This window comes from Mustela nivalis (assembly GCF_964662115.1).
Source record: "Mustela nivalis genome assembly, chromosome: 18".
Taxonomy (NCBI): domain Eukaryota; kingdom Metazoa; phylum Chordata; class Mammalia; order Carnivora; family Mustelidae; genus Mustela; species Mustela nivalis.
In genome coordinates this window covers 33,401,698-33,422,982 of record NC_139037.1, presented here as the reverse complement: position 1 = coordinate 33,422,982, position 21,285 = coordinate 33,401,698, and the positions used below count along the sequence as shown (strand labels likewise).

At 43.3% G+C, this 21,285-nt stretch overlaps 1 long non-coding RNA gene across 1 annotated transcript; it reads right to left on the bottom strand.

The window, feature by feature from the left end:
* Positions 1–873: 873 nt before the first annotated feature.
* Positions 874–20,682, bottom strand: LOC309853844. Its single transcript, XR_014305986.1, has 3 exons — positions 19,455–20,682; positions 2,271–2,356; positions 874–1,480 (listed from the first exon to the last, which is right to left on the bottom strand). It is a non-coding gene; the product is annotated as an uncharacterized lncRNA (long non-coding RNA).
* Between the last annotated feature and the right edge of the window lie 603 nt (positions 20,683–21,285).

Here is a 21,285-nt window from a genome sequence, read left to right as displayed (position 1 = left end):
GCTTGAAACTGACCATGGTGGAAGTGTTTACTCCATGGAAACCGGCAAACTACAAATCATGGATTCTTTTTTCTTTTTTGGAGAGCTGTTTCCACGCAGGTGTCAGCATGCTGCTTACCTCCCGCCCCTTCAGACCGCGGGGAGTAAGATGTCTTGCAAAAGGCAGAGCTTCTCCTGAGTTTCCTCCAATGGTATCCACACCTGCATTCCACTAGCCACATTCCCGCTGATGAGGGACCAGAAGGCCAGCTGAGGACAGCACAAGCTGGCACCCCGCAACCCCCCACCCCACCCCTCACTCCTGGGTAGGACACTTGTGACCTTCTTCCAGGAATTTCCCATCTTATGTTAATACCTTGCTAGAGGGGCAAAACCACCTTAACCTGACAATGGCAAGGCCTCAAGGCCTCTGGTATCTTGTAGGCCCTCTTAGCATATGAAAGTTCTTTTGAAACCTCCCTTTTCCCTTCTGTTCCCAACCCCTTAGTATATAACCAGCCACCCCTCACAACCCTGGGCAGCAGCTCTTCCTGCCCACAGGTCCTGTCCCCGTGCTTTAAACCACCATTTCGCACCAAAGATGTCTCAAGAATTCTTTCTCAGTCTTGGGCTCTAGAGTCCACCCCACTGGACCTCACCTAGATTCTAAACTTCATCCCTGCCAGGTGGGCCTCCAGGAATGCAGATCCAAAATGAGCAAAAAGGAAGGGGAAGGGGCACTTCCTTCTAGAGATGCGTATTTGTGGCTGCTGGGAATGAATTACACAAAGCCTAGAGCATTTATGTACTATTTGGAAAGGCACGTTCATACCAGGGTATTAAAATATATAAATAGCATGAACATGTACCACATGGTAATTACTGGTTTGCATTATCAAGTCATTTACTCTTTATGACATTTTACGACCGTTCAGCTGTGTCAGCAAACACTTAGCAGAACCTCCCACCCCGGATGGTGGAACACATTGCCCAGCCTCCTGTTACGGGGGCACCGAGGGCTGAGGCAAAACAAAGCCTTCCTGTTCCAGGTGCCTGGGCTGTGGAGGAAGACACCCATTGTCGGAGCTTCTCTTTGTGTGATCAACATATGTTCCTGCTTCCTGGCATTTTCTCTGTGGTTGTCTCATCCCACTTCTCAGGGAGGCAGATTTATATGCCGGCTAATGAGAGCTGACATTTCTGGTGCTGGTTGCTACAATTGCCGCATTGACTGAACGTTGTGCAGGTGTCAACCAATCGCAAAGGCAGGTTCCCTGAACCCTTCTTTCGAGCAGCAGCGTAGCAGTCATGACTGGAGAAGCTGCCTGCTCTGGGAGGCACAGTGACTTTCTGATTTTCCCGCCCTGGGATCCGCCCGCTCTTTGGGCTCTCTGTCAGCTCCAAGGGAAGAAAGTGTCTTGTGGGAGCAGACAGGTTTGAATTTGATGGCTGTTTGGCTCTCTTTGAAGAGTTCAAAAACTAATGAGGTGCTGTATGGTGACTAACATAACATAATAAAAAAAAGAGAGAGAGAGAGAAATACCGTAAGAACATTTTAAAATAATATAGTGTTTTATAGCACATTTCCACTGGGGTTAAAAAAAAAAAAAGTTCATTTAGACCAGAGGTCTCACACACCAGTTCCTGCTCATAGAGGCATTTTGCTTGACCCTTGAAGAATTAAAAAAAAAAAAAAAATGATTTTTTTTTTGCCAATTTTAAAAAATTGAGACATTTCATGTAAATGAAATCAGATTTCTGGATTCTCGGAAAAAATACAAAAACATGCAATTCTTGTCTGATATTAGGTGGAAATCATCAGTTGGAGAGGTGTAGTGGCAGGTATAGGGGATTGGCTGCAAGTATGTCTTCTGGCTTCAATGGTCTGGGTTCAAATCCAGGGCTTAATTGCTGTGTGACTTCAGACAATTCACTTAACTTCTCTGTGCTTCAGTTACTTCATCTACACCAAGGGGGACAGTTCCCTAAGTCATCCAGTTATAAGCACTCAGAATGGTGCCTTGCACTTATCAAGGGCTAGGTGAGATTTATTTATTATGACTAATGGCTGCTGCCTTTACATGGGGTGTGTGCTCCTCCTGTGTTAGACCCAGAAACTTTCCGGTGCTGAGACAGGAGACGTGACCCACCTTCTGACAAAGCTACCAGTAGTGGCAACATTGTCGGTGAGCAGGTGCCGGGGCATCCCTGTGTATGGCTGGAACGGGGGGGGGAGGAGGAGAAGGAATATTCTAATAGCAACCCCCACATTTTTACCATCAGCTGTTTACCTCCGCCAACGTCCAATGTATTCTCCAAATGACAGGGTCACAGAGTGAACAATTCGGCATTGGAGATTATTAAAGCTCGGGTGTCACTAGCAGGAAGAAGGGAACAGAGAGGTGAATGGAAACAATTTCCATTAAAATGGAGTTGAGAGACAAAAGGCACACGGAGAACTATTTTGAGCCGAAGGCAGGTGACACAGGATTCAAAATTTAATGAGCCTTAAATGCCATTGGATGAATATAGCCAGAGACGTACAGTTACATCAGAAAAGGCCCACACAGTTGCATGCTTTCCCATAATACTCAATTTTTTAACAGCTCCTTAGAACTAACAAGCTAAAACTCAGTCAAATGAGGGAGTCATAACTATTTGCAGCTAAGTGATCTTTCAGCTGCACAGGGAGAGGTAGCCCCACCCTAACCGGCTGCTGGCGTGTCACCCTGTGCTTGGGGACACAGGCCTCCACGCTTACCTGAATGTCCGTGCCGCACAGACTGACCATTTGCAGGTACCCCCTGCGTCTTTGCCTCCTCTCCTCCACGCCCTCACTGGGATGCCACCTTTGGCTTCTCAGCGGGGTGGGTTCTGTCGTTGTCTGTGACAGTTGTGTTCCCTGCAGGGGTGCTGCTGAGTGGCTGGGCTCAGGGAAAGGGCTTGCGTTTGTCTCATGCATAAACAGAGGGAGTCAAATTCATTTCACAGCTGAGGTTGTTAGCCTCTGACAAGACCAGGGAGTTTGGGAAAAATGCAGCCCCGTCCTGCCTCAGAAACACGTACGCATTCGGAAGCAGAAGCCCCCACAGCAGCACGGATTCCCCCGGGGGCCTTTCTGGCTTCGCTGGCAACGTTCCATGTGTGTTGGAGCCTTGCCACACAGACCCGGGAGGTCAGGTTATCTGGGGGCAATCACAGAGAGGGAGGAACGGAGACCTGGGGGCAGACAGGAAGCCTCTCCTGCCCCTCCACACCTGACGCCTCCCAAGCCACCTGTTCCCAAACCAGTGGTCCAGCCCCTTCTGCTGTCTCAGCCATCAGTGCTGCCCTTGCTTGCCTGTGACGGTCCTACCCCCAAAGCTTCCGCCGCTCTTATGCCCGATTTTTTGCCATATCCTTTGTGTCAGTGGCACTTAGTACATCCGAACACCTGTGTTCGCCTCCACGTAAACAACAGTACCTGAAATCACAAGTCTGGTGTGCGGACTTTCTTTTTTTCTACCATGCATGAAAATAAATACATAACCACCCGCATGGAAAATGTCTCTCTGCATACCACCTAGCATCTCCCTGTGAGCACTGAGCAATAAAGGTTTGGTCCTTCTGGAATACTGCTAGAGGCTGTGGGAAGGACTTTGTACCCCAGAAACATCTGGAGAGGTCATGTCACCAGGTTTGCGGCTGAGGAGGATTTGAATTCAGAGCCAGAGCATGAAAGAAGCAACGCCTCTGGATACGGTTTGGAGACCTGTTTTTCTCCCTCACCAAAAGCTTTGATTGGTCTTGCAAGATAAAGATATCCAACCTTTTGGGGTTAGAAATCCAATCAGGAAACTGAAGCATAAAGAAGAATGGGGGAGGGGTAGGCTGGGAGACAGGCCACCATTTTCCATCGAGGAGGGAGGAAGGGATGTTTTCCAAAGTAACTCCCAGGAGCAGGCAAAAATGAAAAAGAAAAAGAAAGAAAATTTCTCTTGCCCTTCAAAGCCATTCTCCCTCAACTGCATGGCCATAGGAAAAAGGGTTTTAAGGCTTACATTAGTTTGCTAGGGCTGCATTCAAAGTACCTCAGACCAGTTGGCTTAAACAGGAGAAAAGCATTTTCTCACAGTTCTGGAGGCTGGAAGTCTATGAGCTCAAAGGGTCAGCAGGGTTGGTTTCCTCCATGGCCTCTCCCCTTGGCTTGTGGATGCCATCTGTCTTCACATGGTCTTCTCTCTGGACATGTCTGCACCCAACTATGTCCAGAGAGACATCTTCTTCTTATAAGGACACCAGTCACATTGGAAAAGGGCCCAACCCCATGATCTCACTGAACCTGAATCACCTCTTAACACGCAAATAAGGTCAAATTCTGAGGTACTGGGGGTTAGGACTTCGATGCATGAATTTTGGGGGACACAAGGTCTTTGGAATCAATAAGATGAAATGTAGTGTTAGAGCTCCGTTTAGCTGCCTCAAGTGATAGGATGGTTGTATGGCCACCTGAGTCTGAGGAGAATAGGGATCTCTTGGCATCCAGAAAAGGCTGCTGTCAGAGCTTTGGGCCAACAAGCTTTCAGGGACCTGGTGTTGCAGGCTCTTCCCTTACAAGAGACCCTGTGGACCATTCCCATTACTCTCCTCTGCTGTGATCATCTGTCTCTGCTTCTCTTTGTGGATCTTCCTGCCTCTGCAATCAGTAGCAGCCAACTGGGCCACTCCCCAATTCCTGATTCACATTCCAGACTGGACAGTCTGGTTTTCCCGATGACTCTGCCACAGATTTTTCTCACACCCAGCCACCCCATCCTTCTCTGGTCCTCTGCATCCCACTCCAGTCATAGTCATGGTGGTCAGGCCTGCTTTCTAGCAAATGTGACAGTGACTGGCCCATAGCACTGCTGATAGAGAGGGAAAATATCTGGAGGTATTTCTTAATCAACCTTTCCCCTTCCTAGATATTTCCTGTTATCTCATAGCCCTCCCCACTGGGCAGGAAGCCATGGACCATCCGGTAGTCTTCAAGAGAGGGGTGTCCCATTGGAATCAATGAGCAGAGGAATCTGATTTATAAGCAAGGTGCAGGCTTAAAACAGATTTAGTAGAATATTTGGTAGTTCCTGGCAGATTTTGCTGCCCCCAAAGATATAAAACTTCTTTAGTCTGGGTGAGAGAGAGAGAATTGGATGGGAATAAAGGGGGATATAGATTGGTGTCTTCCTAAGAAGAGCTCTTCTACCCTAGGAAATCTGAGGCAGAGACACCATCTCCCTTTCTCAGAGCCTCCCACTAGGAATTCTCCAGTACCCAGCATAGAGAAGGAGCAGCAGAGGTGAAAGCCACAAGGCACGTCTAGACAGAAAGGGCAGACCCAGCTGCCCAGCATTTCTTGGGGTTTCAGAGTGAGGTTGGAGAACAGCCATTCCTCCCTGCTGTGAGAGTAACACACAAGTAGTTAACAGCAGAAGCCAGGCTGGGAGAGGCCCTAAGGTCAGGAGTGAAGGATGACACAGTCACGGGTGAGAATCAGTCAATACAATATATTTCTTTAGAGGACACCAGCGTGGATCAATGACAACTAAGGACCAGATACCCCACTCCAACCTCTTGGTACCCATTAGCCCTGGCCCTAGCACGTAGCAACAATCCTGGGGGGAAAGGAAATCTCGAATTGGCTGGGTGTAACTTTCTACTACCTAGTTGAAGGGGGACAAATAATGATGATGAAGTGCAGTGTGTCAGTTTCCTTGCTTTTGTAACAAGTACCATAAATTTAGTGCTTGAAACAATACAAATTCTTGCAGTTCTGAAGATTAAAAGTCTGAGAGGCACCTGGGTGACTCAGTGGGTAAAAGCCTCTGCCTTTGGCTCAGGTCATGATCCCAGGATCCTAGAATCGAGCCCCGCATTGGGCTCTCTGCTTAGCAGGAAGCCTGCTTCCCCCCCCACCTCTCTCTGCCTGCTTCTCTGCCTACTTGTGATCTCTGTCTGTCAAATAAATAAATAAAATCTTAAAAAAAAAATCTGATACTGTTTCTCACTGGGCTAAAACCAAGACGTCTACAAGGACCGTATTTCTTTTAGAGACTCTAGGGGAGAATTTCCTTCTTTGTCTTTTTTAGAAAAGAGGCCTCCCCAGGTTCTCAACTTGGGGTCTCTTCCTCCATCTTGGCCCAGTAATGGTGGGCCAAGTCCTGCAAACATTGGATCACTCTGCACAGTCACATCTCCCTCTCTGACTCCCTGCTCTACTTTTAAGGACACCTGTGATTACATTGGGCCCACCTGCATAATCCAGAATAATCTTACAGTCAGCTGATAAGCAACCTTAATTCCGTGTACCAATTTAAGTCCCCTTTGCCATATGGTCACAGCCTCTGGGGACAAGGATGATTGAATATCTTTTAGGGGCCATTGTTCTACTTCCCACATTCAGTGAGTAGATCAGTAAATATATATTTCTTGCCCACCTGAGTTGGTAGCCTGAGACTGTGATGATGACACTGGTGTGTCTAATACAAAAAGAGACTCTGGTTTTCAGGTTCAAGATGAGGAATTGTCATGAGTTTTGATCCCTGCATGACTTTGCTATAAGAAACGCGGCCAGACCAACAATTGGACCCAACTATGGGGAGAAAGATTTGAACTCAGGGGTCATGAAATGATAGACTCTTAGAGCTGTAAATACCCAAGATTCAGAGGTCTTCCACATGGGACAGGAAGACATATCATATTACTGGACTTCCATTTTCACTTCCGACATCTGTTCCATCATTTTCTTCTTCCACCAGCCTCCCAGGTCCACAGCCTATTTTTGTTTTCCATGTGGTCATTTCTCCACACGGCGATCAGAGAGATCTTCTAACGGGACCAATGAAATTGCAGAACTCCCATGTTCAAAGCCCTCCAAGGGCTCCCCTTTCCTTGTAGGAGAAATGGCATCCTTGTCATGTGATGCTATCTGTATCTCTTCCGGTACTCTTCCCTTCTTCCATGGTCTAGCAAACTCAATCTTTCTCTGTTTTTTGTTCACATCACGCTGGTCCTCATCCTAGGATTTGGAACATGCTATTCCCGTTAACTGAAAATACTCTTCCCTAGATCTTTCTGTGGTTCCCTTCCTCACCTCATTCAGGTCCTCTTTTAAGATAGGCCTTCCCCATGCACCCTCTGCCCTCCCCCTTGGTGTCCTTTATCAAAAGTACCATCAGCTGTCAACATATGACCTGGGTTTTCTCCTTTCTCTTCTGTCCCCTCTAGAATATAAGCTTCATGAGAGCCAGGACACCCGCAGCCTTATTTAACCTCATTCATCCCACACATCCAGCACATTGCCTGGCACATAAAAGATTCTCAATAAATATTTGTTGAATGAATGAATGCCCAGTCGGCCCCACGTACCACTCTGAGAAGCCACCCTTGCCAGGGACTAGTGTACCATGTTGTTAATAAATTCGACACCTCTTCCATTCAGAATTTAAAAAACCATTTCTATCAACAGAAGAAGCATGCAAATTCTGTCCACAGTAAGGATTTCCCATGGTAGGTATGGGAGACACTCGACCTCCCTGAGGTTGGAGAAGACTAATCACATGTCAGACTGTGATAGATACCCAGAGGGAAGCAAAGATGAACACAACATGGCATCTTCCCTCAAGGAAATTACAGACTGGGAGGGCAAAAGAGACACATGCACACAGTTTTTTGTTTTCCTGAAGCAGAATGACATGAAACATAAAATATGAATAAACCTCAGAAGAAACAAATGAACTTTGGCACCTTTGCTGTCTCTGAAATGGGGGCCCGTGTCCTCTGTCGGCTGATTTCAACCAGAGGACGTTAATTATACTGCTTAATTACATCAGAGCACACCAGGATTTTTTTTTTTTTAACATTAATTCCCCACTGGGTTTCTGATATTTGCCTTACATTATTGCCAAGCACTGGAGAGGAGCAACAAACACAAGAAGGCTCTTAATATTTGGAATTCTCAGCCCTGCTGCGAGTTATTTGCCTTTCCATTTGGAGCTGGAGGAAGCAAACCCTTCATCTGTTCCCTCGACCTCAGAGCTGGGCTGTAGGAAAACGGAGGGCTGGAACACAGTGACGAGGCATTCAGAAAAATGTCTTGACTTCACAAGACACCCGAAGCTGTCTCATTTGACCCTCTCAATCATCACATGAAGGAGGTCATGGCTCCTCTATTTTACAAATGAGGAAACTGAGGTATAGTTTGGAGAACTGCTTTATTTAGATAATCAGAGGAAAGGTGGGTCTAGAACTCACATGTGCACACTCCAGGCCTGAAGGGTTTGCAACTAAACACGAAGTTGTCACCAGGATATTTACACTTTGCCAAGTCACACAACACACTGGGAAATTTACCCTTAACAAATATTTTCTCCTATTGACAGCCTTAGGTTAGCATGTGTTTAATTAACATTTCTAATTAAAACCATAATGTGTAAAAATCCAAGATTTTCCAGAAGTTACATTTCTTCATATCTGTGAATGATGCCAATTTGGACATGCTAGGTAAATCACTTTAATTTTCCTGGTGAGATCCTCTGATAAAATTATATAAAATGGAACCAATAGGAACAAGTTGAAAGCTCTTAGCCAGCTCTCAGATCAGGAGGCAGGGGTTTTTTTAAGAGGTCATTTTTTGGAACGGGGATACACAAGCACATTCTCTAGGGCAACATGCGTGTTCTCCATAAGAAATGCACTTAGAGGAGACAGGTGGTTGGATGGTATGGAATGTAAGAGAGAACTTTGCTGCCACATGGCAGGGGTCGGGGTGGGTGGTATGTATAAAGAAATGGCTGTAAAGTGGAGGAGAATTGCCTTGATTTGTTATTCTACTTCCACATGGCCCCAAAGAGGATTAAGAGCAGGTTATGCCACTCATTTCTGAACATGCGTGGTGGATTGCTCTTGCCTGCTGGAAGATTTCCCCAAATCTTAAATCACTGCACAATAATTGTGATATCCTAGAACTACTTGTCCTATAGTTCTAATTTTTTCCTTTCAATGGATTCATTCTACTCAAATAAATTTATGTATAGAGGAACTTTCACATAACTATCACAAACAGAAAACCAGTAAAAATAATAGGCATATGTGTACATATTTGACTACTAAAAATAATAAGTAACTACTAAGAAATGCTTGTGGGACTCCAATAATCATCTCTTCGGTTGTTGATGGCCTGTGTACCATGCTTTAGAATGCACTGGACTCTACTCCACCAGAACATCTCTGCAAATAATTGATAGAATTTTGAAAATTTATGATAACTTGGTAATGGTAGTCTTAAATTCATAGCTGAAAAAGAGTTGAGATAAATGAAGTAGACTTAAAAAGCAAAGCAATAACAAAACCAAAGACATAATATATCTTCCCTTCAATTGTTCAGCTAGAACAACAGACCTGTATCTCCCCCTCTCCCATCCTTGAGTATGCAAATGTACTGGGGTCTTCCAAAACCCCCAAGATATCACAGGCTCTTTAAATCTCAAGCACTGAAGGTTTCCTCTGGAGAAGTCCACCATCCCAGTCCTCATGGTTCCTCCAAGCTGGTTCTCTGTTGCTGCTTTTCCAAGTGTGGAATACGTGACTCTCCGCTGAGATTCTTCTGCCTTCCTTCTCTTGCTATCCCCTAAGACACTCCTCTCACTTGGTTCTTTCAACACTAGAACTTGGTGGCTCATCAAACGCAGAACCGGAAACATTAACCAAGCTTTTAAAAAATGTGTGTGAAGGGTCAGATTCCTCTTTGTATGATCTGCCTAGAAGTGAAGGCAAACCACATTTTGTCCTTCCCCTGCAGCAGGAAGAAAACCAGAGGAGCCAGCTCTCCGTAATACAATAAGCTGTGTAGTCATATGCTACTAATATCATCCATTTGATTATTATGGAGGCATTCTATATACCAAGCATGTCATCTCACTTCACCTACACACCAGCCATGAGGTGGGCACTGCTATAAGCCCCACTCTACCACATACAAGGGCATGGAAGCTCAGAGAAGCTGAGCAAGGGATCCACAATTACCCAGTTAGTCAGTAAGGGGAGAAACCCGAATTCAGATCTAGCACTGCTTTGCTCAAGTGCCTTGAGGCTCACAGGGTGATTTGTGGATCATAAGTACCTTGCAAACTGCAAATAGCTATACAGATATCAGACTCATTCCTGTTTTTCCAAGGACCACTCTAATTACCCTCACTTGCGGATAACAAAAATGAGGTTAAGTGGGGTTTCTCCTGATAAATCAGTCAGCACCAGTGTTAAAACTTGCGTCCCTCTGTCCAGTGGTGCTCATTGTGGTTACTGATGCCCCAGGTAAAGGAAAAGATATTGGAAATGCCTAATTCTTTTCTAATTATAAAGAAATATGTGGCAAAAATAATATTGATAACAGCCACAATGGCAGGGCATGTTACTTCGTACATTGCAGGTGGGACAGCCGTCAGGGCATCCTTTCCAGAGGACAGTGTGAGAGAGTCCGTAACAATTTTTTTTTTTAAGATTTTATTTATTTGACAGACAGAGATCAGAAGGAGGCAGAGAACAGGCAGAGAGAGAGGAGGAAGCAGGCTCCCCGCTGAGCAGAGAGCCCCATGTGGGGCTCGATCCCAGGACCCTGGCAGAGGCTTTAACCCACTGAGCCACCCAGGCGCCCCTGTAACAAAATTTTTAAGAGCATAGAACCCATGACCTAGTAATGTCACTGCTTGGTGGCACTCTTGGGGACATCTTTCCCATGTACTCAAAGAGGCACAACCAAGAAAGTTTATTTGTAGAGCAAAAACACAGAAATGATGAACCTTTTATCCAAAAAGAGAATGGTTGAATACAGGCATTACACTGGTAGTGTGGGGTCTCAGGGAGATGTTAAAAACGAGAGGCTAGAGCTCTGTGAGTGCACCAGCAGCTTTCTGAGATGAATGGGTAAGATGGGGCAACTGCAGAATAATGAGTATGCGTATACCTCTGTAAACCAAGAGACAATGATCTGGATTACACTAGGCTTAAACTGGCCAACTGGCAGGTAGAAATTGGAGGGGAATTTTTGTTAGTACTCTTTTCTCTTTTCACAGTGAGAATATTCACATTACCTAGGGAACTAAAAAACAAAAATTAATAATGTTCGCTTAGATAATTTTATAATTATGTAGATAGATATGTAGGTCAGCTACAAGCAAAAAAATTATAAATTAACATCCAATGATAATCATCATGAACATTTAGCGTTATGTCTTTTTTTTTTTTTTTTGCTTATAATACACATTTGATTTTTTACATAATTGGGAATTGATACATCCGTAATTTTCTTAAATAAGGTATTTCCCGTGTCATGGCAGTTTTTAAAAAAATTTGTTTAATAGTTTTAAGTGACAAATTTTACTCTAATACAGTTACTATTTTAAAATTTGTTTATTGATGGGGCGCCTGGTGGCTCAGTTGTTAAGCATCTGCCTTCAGCTCGGGTCATGATCCCAGGGTCCTGGGATTGAGACCTGTGTTGGGCTCCCCACTCAGCGGGAAGCCTGCTTCTCCCTCTCCCACTGCTCCTGCTAGTGTTCCCTCTCTCTCTGTCTCTTTCTCTCTCTGTCAAATAGATAAATACAATCTTTAAAAATAAAAAATTAAAAAATAAAAATTTCTTATTGATAAAATTCATAAAACTCACAAAATTCACAAAAAAATGAAGTGTTATCAATTTAACCACTTTGAACTGCACAATGCAGTTGTTTTTGGTGTCTTTTGCAACAGTCACTGCTAATTCCAGAACATTTTCAATACCTGAAAAAGAACCCCCATATCCTTTAAGAATTCACTTCCAGTCCCTGAAAACCACTAGTCAACTTTTCTTTTCTATAAGAATGTCACTATTTTGGACATTTTTTTTAGTGACTGGCTTCTTTCCCTTAGTATAATGTTTTTGAGATTTATCCACAGTGAAGCATGGATCAGTACTTCCAAGTTCATTTTATTACCAAATAATGTTTCATTGTCTAGATATCCACATTTCATTTCTGCATTCATCAGTTGATAAACATTTGGATTATTTCCATTGTTTTGCTATTATGAACAATGTTACTATGATTGCCTGTGTGCAAGTTTTTGTGTCACCATATGATTTCAGTTCTTTTGGGTATGTATGTAATAGTGGAATTGCTCAGTCATATGGTATCTCTATGTTTAACTTTTTGATAAACCACCAAAGTGTCTTCCTAGGTGGCTGCCCCATTTTACATTCTGACAAGCAATGTACAAATGCTCTGATTTCTTCCTGTCCTTGCCAACACTTGCTGTTTTCCATTTATGTATTGATATATTTACTAGTGGGTATCAAATGGTGTCTTGTTATGTATGGTTTTGATTTGCATTTCCTTGATGACTAATATGAAGCATCTCTCCATGTGTTGGTTGACGATTTGCGTATCTTCTTTAGGGAAATGTTTAGTCAAGTCCGTTGTCCATTTTTCAGTTGGGTTATTTGTCCTTTAGCTGTTGAGTTGTAAGAGTTCTTCATATATTCTGAATGTTAGATCTTTATCAAATACATAATTTGCAGATATTTTCTCCCATTCTATGAGTCATCTTTTCATTTTATTCATTCATTTATTTATTTAATACCCTGAATGCACGAAAGTTTTCTATTTTATCAAGTCAAAATTAGTTATTTTTTCTTTGATTGCTTGCTTTTTTGATGTTTAATTAAGAAAATATTTGCCCAATCCAAGGTCACTAAGATTTATCTTTCAAGAGTTTTATAGCTTTAGCTCTTAAATTTTAAACTTTTATCCATTTAAAGTTAATTTGTGTATATGGTATGAAATAGGGGCAAATTTATTCTTTACATGTGGGTATCCAATTTTCTGAACTCCATTTATTGGAAGGACTTCCCTTTCCAAACTGAATGTTCATAGTATTCTCTTTTAATCCTATCTTATTCCTGTAAGGTCAGTAGAAATGTCCTTGCTTTCCTTCCTCATTCTAGTAATTTTTTTTTAAAGATTTTATTTATTTATTTGACAGAGAGAAATCACAAGTAGTCGGAGAGGCAGGCAGAGAGAGAGAGAGGGAAGCAGGCTCCCTGCTGAGCAGAGAGCCCGATGCGGGACTCGATCCCAGGACCCTGAGACCATGACCTGAGCTGAAGGCAGCGGCTTAACCCACTGAGCCACCCAGGCGCCCCCTCATTCTAGTAATTTGAGTTTTCTTTCTTTTTCCTTGGTCAGTCTAGCTAAAGTTCTGTCCATTGTTTTGATCTTTTTAAAGATCAAATTTCCAGGTTTGTTCATTTTCTCTGTTGTTGTTTTTTTTTTTTTTTTGGACTCCATTTTATTTATCTTTGCTCTAATCTTTATTATTTCTTTCTTTCCACTTGCTTTGGGTTTAATTTATTCTTATTTTTGCTCTTAAGGTTGAAGGTTAAGATATTAATTTTGGATTTCTTTTTGATTGTAGGCATTTACATCTATAAACTTCTCTCTGGCACTGTTTTTGTTGCATCCCATAGGTACATTGTACATTGTATTTTCATGTTTTTCATCTCTAAGTATTTTCTAATTTCCTTTGTGACTTCTTGTGACTTTGACTCATTGTTTATCTAGGAACGTGTTGTTACTTCCTACATATTTGTGAATTTTCCAGATTATCTTCTGTTTTGATTTTCAGCTTAATTCCACTATAGCAAGAATATATCTTGTATAATTTCAATCTTGTAAAATTTACTGAGACTCCCTTTGTGCTCTAACATATTGTCTCCTGGAGAATGTTCCATATGAGAAAAATGTGTATTTTGTTACTGTTGGGTATAGTGTTCTACAGGTGTCTGTTAGGTCTGCCTGTTGTATGGCATTGTTCAAGTCTGTTGTTTTCTTGCTGATCATCTGTCTACTTCTCTCCACAGTCAAAAGTGGACTATCAGTGTCGGACTATCACAATTGAACTGTCTATTTCTCCCTTCTGTTCTGTCCTTTTTTCCGTCCTGTATTTGGGGTCTCTGTTGTCTCATAGACAGCTTACAGTGGATTTGTTTCATTTCTTATTGTTCTATTTTGTTTTGTTTTCTGCCAATGTCTATCTTTTGAAGAGAATGAGTTTGATGTCCGGACTTCATGGGGGCTATTTCTATTGATTAGTTTTTTGATATGAACCATACTTCCTGTTTCTTTACAAGACTTGTAATTTTGGGTTGATAACTCGACATTTTGAATATTCTAAAATGGAAACTCTGCAAATCAGATGATCCTATGGGTTTGTTGCTTCTGGTTGTAGTGGCTGTTTCTTTAGTGGCTTTTCTAAACTAATTTTGTAAAGTCTGTATTCTTTGTCATGTATGACCACTGAAGTCTCTGTCCCACCAGCTTAGTGGTCAGATAATAATTAGAGATTTTGTTAAATGCCTGGCATAAAGAAGTTTCCCAGTCTTTGAAGATAGACTGTGTGTGTATTAGGACATGCCTTCAACAATCAGCTGGGAAATTTATAACTATGATTTACCCTTCTCTTGTTCGTCCAGAATCTCAAGGTCAGACAGAGGTGAGAGTTTGGGGGCTTTCTCAGTTCTTTCCTGAGCATGTGCACATCCTGTGAATGCACATGGCCTTCTAGATTCCCAGGAATAAGTTGGAGCTTTTCAAACCCTTAATTCCCCAAAGCGTTTCATTCCCCTGCCTTTCCTCCCAAGCTTTATGATTAATCTATTGTTTGCCCCAACTGTTATTCATTGCCTCAGCCAGCAGCAGCTAAAACATTTGCCTGTAAGTATTTTTGACAAATGCTCCCATGTAGTTGCTTCAGAACTGGGTGAATACTGCGTTAGGTAAAGTAATGGCAAGCTTTTTAAACTGGTCTTCCTGGGAAACACCAAATTGCTCAAAACTAATAATTACAACTCTTGAGGTTTGTTCTGCTTCTCTGCAACCAGTATTGGGATTACAAACTGCTATTTTCAAGGCTACCACAGAGCTGGGGAGCAGGGAATGGACCAGGGTCAGTTAAAATATGACAAGGCTCACTGTTTAATGGAGATTCAGTCACTTTTCTTGATGAAGTTTTCCCCTGGTTGCTGTTTGCTTTTGTTTTTTAGTTAAGTTGTCAGAAGTAGATTCTGACCATTTTTGCCAGTTTCTTTTTCCATTGCTTTTATGGAGGGGTGGACTTTTGGAATCTCTTGCTCCATTATTTTTGCTAGCACCGCTGCAGCACAGAGACTTTTAGAACACTCTATTTAATGGTTGTATAATATTATGTATAATTTCCTTAACTGTTGTTACACTGATGGACATTTATCAGTTATTTTCATTACATCATGTAGAGTGATGTAACACTTGTGCATTCATCTTTGTTCACATCCCCAATTGTTTTCTTAGGCTGGATTCCTCAAGTGAACATGTAAGGGAAAAGATACAAACTTTCAAAGCCCATGATATGTGTTGTGAAGATAACTTCTGAATGTTTGCATTTGCACTTCCACTAGCATGTTTGAAAGTATTGCCTCACTACAGCCTTTTCCCCCTCTATTACCACGTAAGACATTTGTTAATTAGGTGGACAAAAAACCAGTATTTCATTGTTTTGTCTTACATATCTAAGATCATCAGCAGGGCCAAAACATTTGTTGATATTTGGCATCATCTCTTCTGTGAGTTTCTCATCAATAGTCTTTGTTGTGAGGGGCGCCTGAGTGGCTCAGTGGGTTAAGCCACTGCCTTCGGCTCAGGTCATGATCTCAGGGTCCTGGGATCGAGTCCCGCATCGGGCTCTCTGCTCAGCAGGGAGCCTGCTTCCTCCTCTCTCTCTCTCTGCCTGCCTCTCTGCCTACTTGTGATCTCTCTGTCAAATAAATAAATAAAATCTTTAAAAAAAAATAGTCTTTGTTGTGAGATGTCTGCCTTTTTAATTATTTATAAGAGCTATTTACATAGTAAGAATATGAATCCTTAACGACAATAATTATACATATTTAAAATACAGAGCTCTAAAAGCACTTCTAATTTCACATACTCAACAATATCCCTTTGGTAGCTCTGGGTCACTATATTAGTGCCCTATTGCTGCTGTAACAAATTACCACAAACTTAGTGGCTTAAAACAACACAAATTTATTTTCCTACAATTACAGGGTCAAAAGACCCAAAGTCGAGTCAGTTGTCAACAGGGATGTTTTCTCAGGAGGCCCTGACAGGAGAATCTGTGTCCTTGTCATTTATAGTTCTAATGGCTGCTTCTATTCCCCAATTTGTGGTCCCTTTTTCCATATTCAAAGCACAAGATTCCAATCTCTGCTCCGATCAGCACATCACTTTCTCTGATTCCGACTTCTCCTACATCCATCCCTTTTATAATGCTCATTGTCATTATGTCAAGTCCACTCAGATAATCCAAGATACTCACCCCCTCTCAAGAGTCCTAACTCAATCACACTGGCAAAGTCTCCTTTGCCATATGTGTTCATCAGAATGCTCCAGAAAAACAGAACTAGTAGGATGTATAGATGGATATGTAGGTAAATGGATAGATAGGTAATTTATTTTAAGGAATTATCTTTTTTTTTTAAAGATTTTATTTATTTATTTGACAGACAGAGATCACAAGTAGGCAGAGAGGCAGGCAGAGAGAGAGAGAGAGAGAGAGAGAGAGAGGAGGAGGAGGAGGAAGCAGGCTCCCTGCTGAGCAGAGAGCTTGATGCGGGACTCCACCCCAGGACCCTGAGATCATGACCTGAGCCGAAGGCAGCAGCTTAACCCACCGAGCCACCCAGGTGCCCTTTAAGGAATTAGCTTACATGACGGTGGGAGCTAGCCTGTACAAAGTCTGTAGGGCAGGCTGTCAGGGTACAGTGTAGACTCAGGGAAGACTCGATGTTGCTCTCTTGAGCCTAAAGACAGTCTTAAGGAGAATTCTTTCCTCTTTGAGGTATCTCAGTCTTTTTCTTAAAGCCTGCAACTGATTGGATGAGCCACCCCCCTCAACACACATTATGAAGGGTAATTTGCTTGATTCAAAAACTACAGGTGTAAATGTTAATCAGATCCAAAAATTAACAACAACAACAACAACAACAAATTACCTTCACCTCAACATCTAGATGGGTGTTCAGACAAACAACTGGATACCATAGCCTCACTGAGCTGACATATAAAATTAACTACCACATTATCTAAGGTAACTTTCAGTTTCCAGGGATCAGGATATGGGCATATTGGAGGGGCCATTATTCAGCCTACCACAGGCAGTCAGGTTATTTCTTTGACTAAAAAGAGAATGTCCTTCTCTTGAGAAAAGGTAGATACTAATTCAGACTAACTAACCCAAACATTTCACAATGCTCCCTTTCCCATCAGAATTTTACAGAAACAGAGGGAATTTTCCCATGATTCCTTTGCCTTCATTATGTGCAGTTTTGAGGAGAATTTCATATCATATTATCCTCAGTAATAAAAAGAAAGATCTGCTTCTCTGATTAAAAGCCTTTTTTCCATACTTTTGAAGAAGAAAATCTCTCTCTCTTTCTCTTGAATTGCTATTCTTGGCAGGAAATATTTTATCAGCTCAGGCTCCTAATTGGATAGGAACATGGCCATTGTGGTGCTTTTCTGTTGCAGACAGGAGACCTTTAGGTTTGGGGGACTGGAGACACATTTCAGCAGGAATCTGTTCCCTTTTGGTCACTCACAATATTTGAAAATGAGACTGAAATGGGCAAAGTGGGGGGATTCCCAGAGAATTGTTCCGAGTTGCTAGAACTTCAGTCCTGAACTGCTTGCTCTCTCCAAAGACAAAAGAAACCAAGATTCAAGGAAGAGTCTGCTTGGGAAAAAAAAAAAAAAATCTTACTTCTGTTAAAAACATAAAATAGCATTCATTGCTATTACCCGAATGATTAATTCTGCTTCATACTCCTTACTCTCATAAATCTTTTGCTTCTTTACCAAAGGAATCCTCATTGCAATGGAAATCTTTATTCTTTTCAATACAGCATTTCCTCGAGCCTTGGGCAACAAGAGACCTGGTTAGGGACACAGTTGAGGAATGGGTCTGGCCTCTCATCGCTCAGTACCATGCCCTGATGTGCCCTTATTTTGGGGTAGCGTGGAGAATTCCCATGTGGCATCACATGTGGAATAATCATAACAACTGATGTCCCTTGAAGACTTACCTGTTCCAAGCCTTAATTTGAATGCTTTACAATGTCTTTGCTCTTCCTGAAAACACCCCTCCCAGGTAGAGCCCCTTTGCCCCCCATTTTACAGATGAGGAAACTGAGGCTTAGAGTCATTGAAGGACTCATCTAAGGAAGGTCCCCCATCACTGGAATTCAAGACTGTATGACAACAGAGTCATGTGTAGCCCTGTTAGGGGTCAAGTTATGTCCTCCCCACTCTACACATGCACAAAATCATGTTACAGTCCTAATCCCTAGTACCTCAGAATGTGACCTTATGTGGAGATATGATCGTTACAGATGTAATGAGTTAGGATGAGGGCATAAGAAATAGGGTGGGCCTCTAATTTAATATGGCTGGCATTCTTATACAGGCAAGGAATTTGGACACAGACATGGATGTTCATAGAGCGAAGATGTAGTGAAGAGACACAGGGGGAAGAAGGCTGTCTACAATCCAAGGACAGAGGCCAGGAGCAGACCCTTCTCTCACAGCGCTCAGAAGGAACCAGCCCTACTGACACCTTGACCTCTGACTTGCAGGCTCCAGAACTGTGAGACAATGCATGTCTGTTGCATAAACCACGCATTCTGTGGTGCTGTCACAGTAGCCCATGAACACTAGTGCAGGCCCCTGTAACACAGTATTTCTCAAGTGAGCGAAGTTCTTGGCTGGGCTCTGGCCAAATGTGGCTCATCATTAGATGGGAAAGGATGTTGTGACAACTGCAGGAAACACAATTCCCCATTTCCATGTTGATACCATCTGGATCTGTGGACATCTCTGTTACCCCTTCCTCTTATTTCCATTCAATCTTGGATGCTCAAAGCTGAGTCACACAACTAGCAAGTGGTAGAGTTCCTGGACTTCTCTGCAGTGTCCCCTCCCATGGGTAGGGCAGGTGCTCTCCCAAACAGTATGAAAAACCCACTGCACCTGCTCCCTCTCTGAGCTGTGGTGACGCTGAAATTCTACCAAGAGTAATTCACTTGGGAAGTCCTGGGGGTAGGGAAAGACATCTTAAGGTCTGAATTCTTGGAATGGATTGTTGCATTGGATTAATCACTTCAGCAGATGGGAGTAAAGCCCCAGGGATAATAGAACTAGGATGGGTAAGTTTTAAGGGGTTGGGGAGAAAGGGAGGTAGTTGTCATCAAATTGGGAGTACAGATCCCTACCTTGCAGAGTGTTTTTGGTTGAAGGTGAGGGAGCATGAACAAGGAAAGCCAAAAAACACAAAGACACACTCACCTACTTTGCATCTTGCCAGAACAGGTCCTGGCATGGGGTTAATTGCCCACTTACCCAACACTGCACCTGGAAACCTTCCCAGACTGCACATCTGTCAGGGCTGGGCAGTGGCCCCTCTGGAGTAGAAATCCGAAGGAGAGCAAGGAGGTGGACAAGTGAACTCTTCCTTTCACATCTCTGCTGCCACAATAAACACCTGGCTGCCTCCCCCTTGCCCCCTGCGCTGGAGCCATCTGGCCCAGAACCATCTGCTGGGGCAGTGGGGTGCTCTGAAATAGCTCTGCACCCCCTTGTCAGTTTGGATGTTTAACTCTCCACTTGGCTCAGCTAATAGGCTCCCAGAGATCCAGGGCTTCCCCATTGAGGCAGGAGAAGCTGGCTTGCATGTCCCAGGATGAAGGATTTAGGAAAAGAACCAGCTCGTTCAAGCTGCACTCCCTCCATTTTCTGCAGTGAATTGGGTGTCTTCAGGCATACATTATCTCACTTAACTCCCCAATAGCCCAGCGAGGAAAATGTCATTATTCAAATATTACCCATTCCATGGACGACAAAACTCCAAAAGTCACTGTGACTTGGTAGTTCAAGAGGAAAGCTCAAACCCAAACTTCGAGGTAAGCTTGCTCGCTTCCTCTCCTGATGGCTCAGTAAAAGGAAACAGCAGCAGGAAAAAGATGTCCCCTCAAAGGCCTGCCTGGTTTCCTCTGACCAGACCAGCGAGGCCAGGCCCCCCAAAGAATGAGCATCCTTGCCCTTAAGGCGGTTTGCATGCAGTAGGGGCAAAACATGGGCACAGCTCCTCATTGTGTTTACGATGGGGGCCATCATCTGAAGCTTTGAAAGTGAGGATTTGTATCCAAATTGCAGATTGTACTTTCTAAAAACAGCATTAGTATACACATTTAAAAATCTAAAGGATTTGACAAAATCTTGAGTCACCAAAACATAATAAATAGTGGTATCATTGTGGTTTTGTTCTAACAAGTACTGAGAGATGGAAGGCTTTTTTGCTTTTTGTTTTCCACAGCGATCCTGGCAGAAACCCCCATTTCAGGCGATTGCATCCTTGACGTACCTCGTGGAGCTCACCAATACAGACACCGTGTGCCTACTGAGACAAGATGCAGAGGCAGAAGCGTGGCCAGCTCGGGAAGATGTCATCATATTGTTTAATTCCAGAGAAGCACTGGAGAAAAGGTGTGGGTGCAGTGCGGGGCAACACCTTGAGATGGAATGATAGTCACATTTGCCGAGGACCCACTCTGTGGCTGAATCTGCTCTGGGAGCCTCTTAATACAGCTCCATGTCATTCCTTCAGTACCATTGTGATGTCAGCACTACCGGGTCACTGCACAGCAGATGAAAGAGGCATCCTCAGTCCCAGGGATGTGCCCGTGTGGTCAGGGATCAAAACAGGACTTGAGGGGCGCCTGGGTGGCTCAGTGGGTTAAAGCCTCTGCCTTTGACTCAGGTCATGATCTCAGGGTCCTGGGATCGAGCCCCGCATCGGGCTCTCTGCTCCACGGGGAGCCTGCTTCCTCCTCTCTCTCTGCCTGCCTCTCTGCCTACTTGTGGTCTCTGTCAAATAAATAAATTAAAAAATCTTCTAAAACAAAACAAAACAAAACAAAAACAAAAAACAGGAGTTGAGCCCAGGTGGTCTGACTCCAGAGCGTGGCTGCATAATCCCTGTGCCCTTGGAGAAAGGCTGGTGGCTGGGAGGCAGCCTTGAATGGTGACTGATGAGGACTCACAGAGAAGTTCTCTTTATTCCCTCCAAATCAAGTTTTCACCTGTGCTTCTCAGCCATGGCTGGTATTACAATAACCCGGAAAGATTTGCCAAGCCTGGCCCAGATTGCAGGGCTTTTGATTTCCTGGTCTGG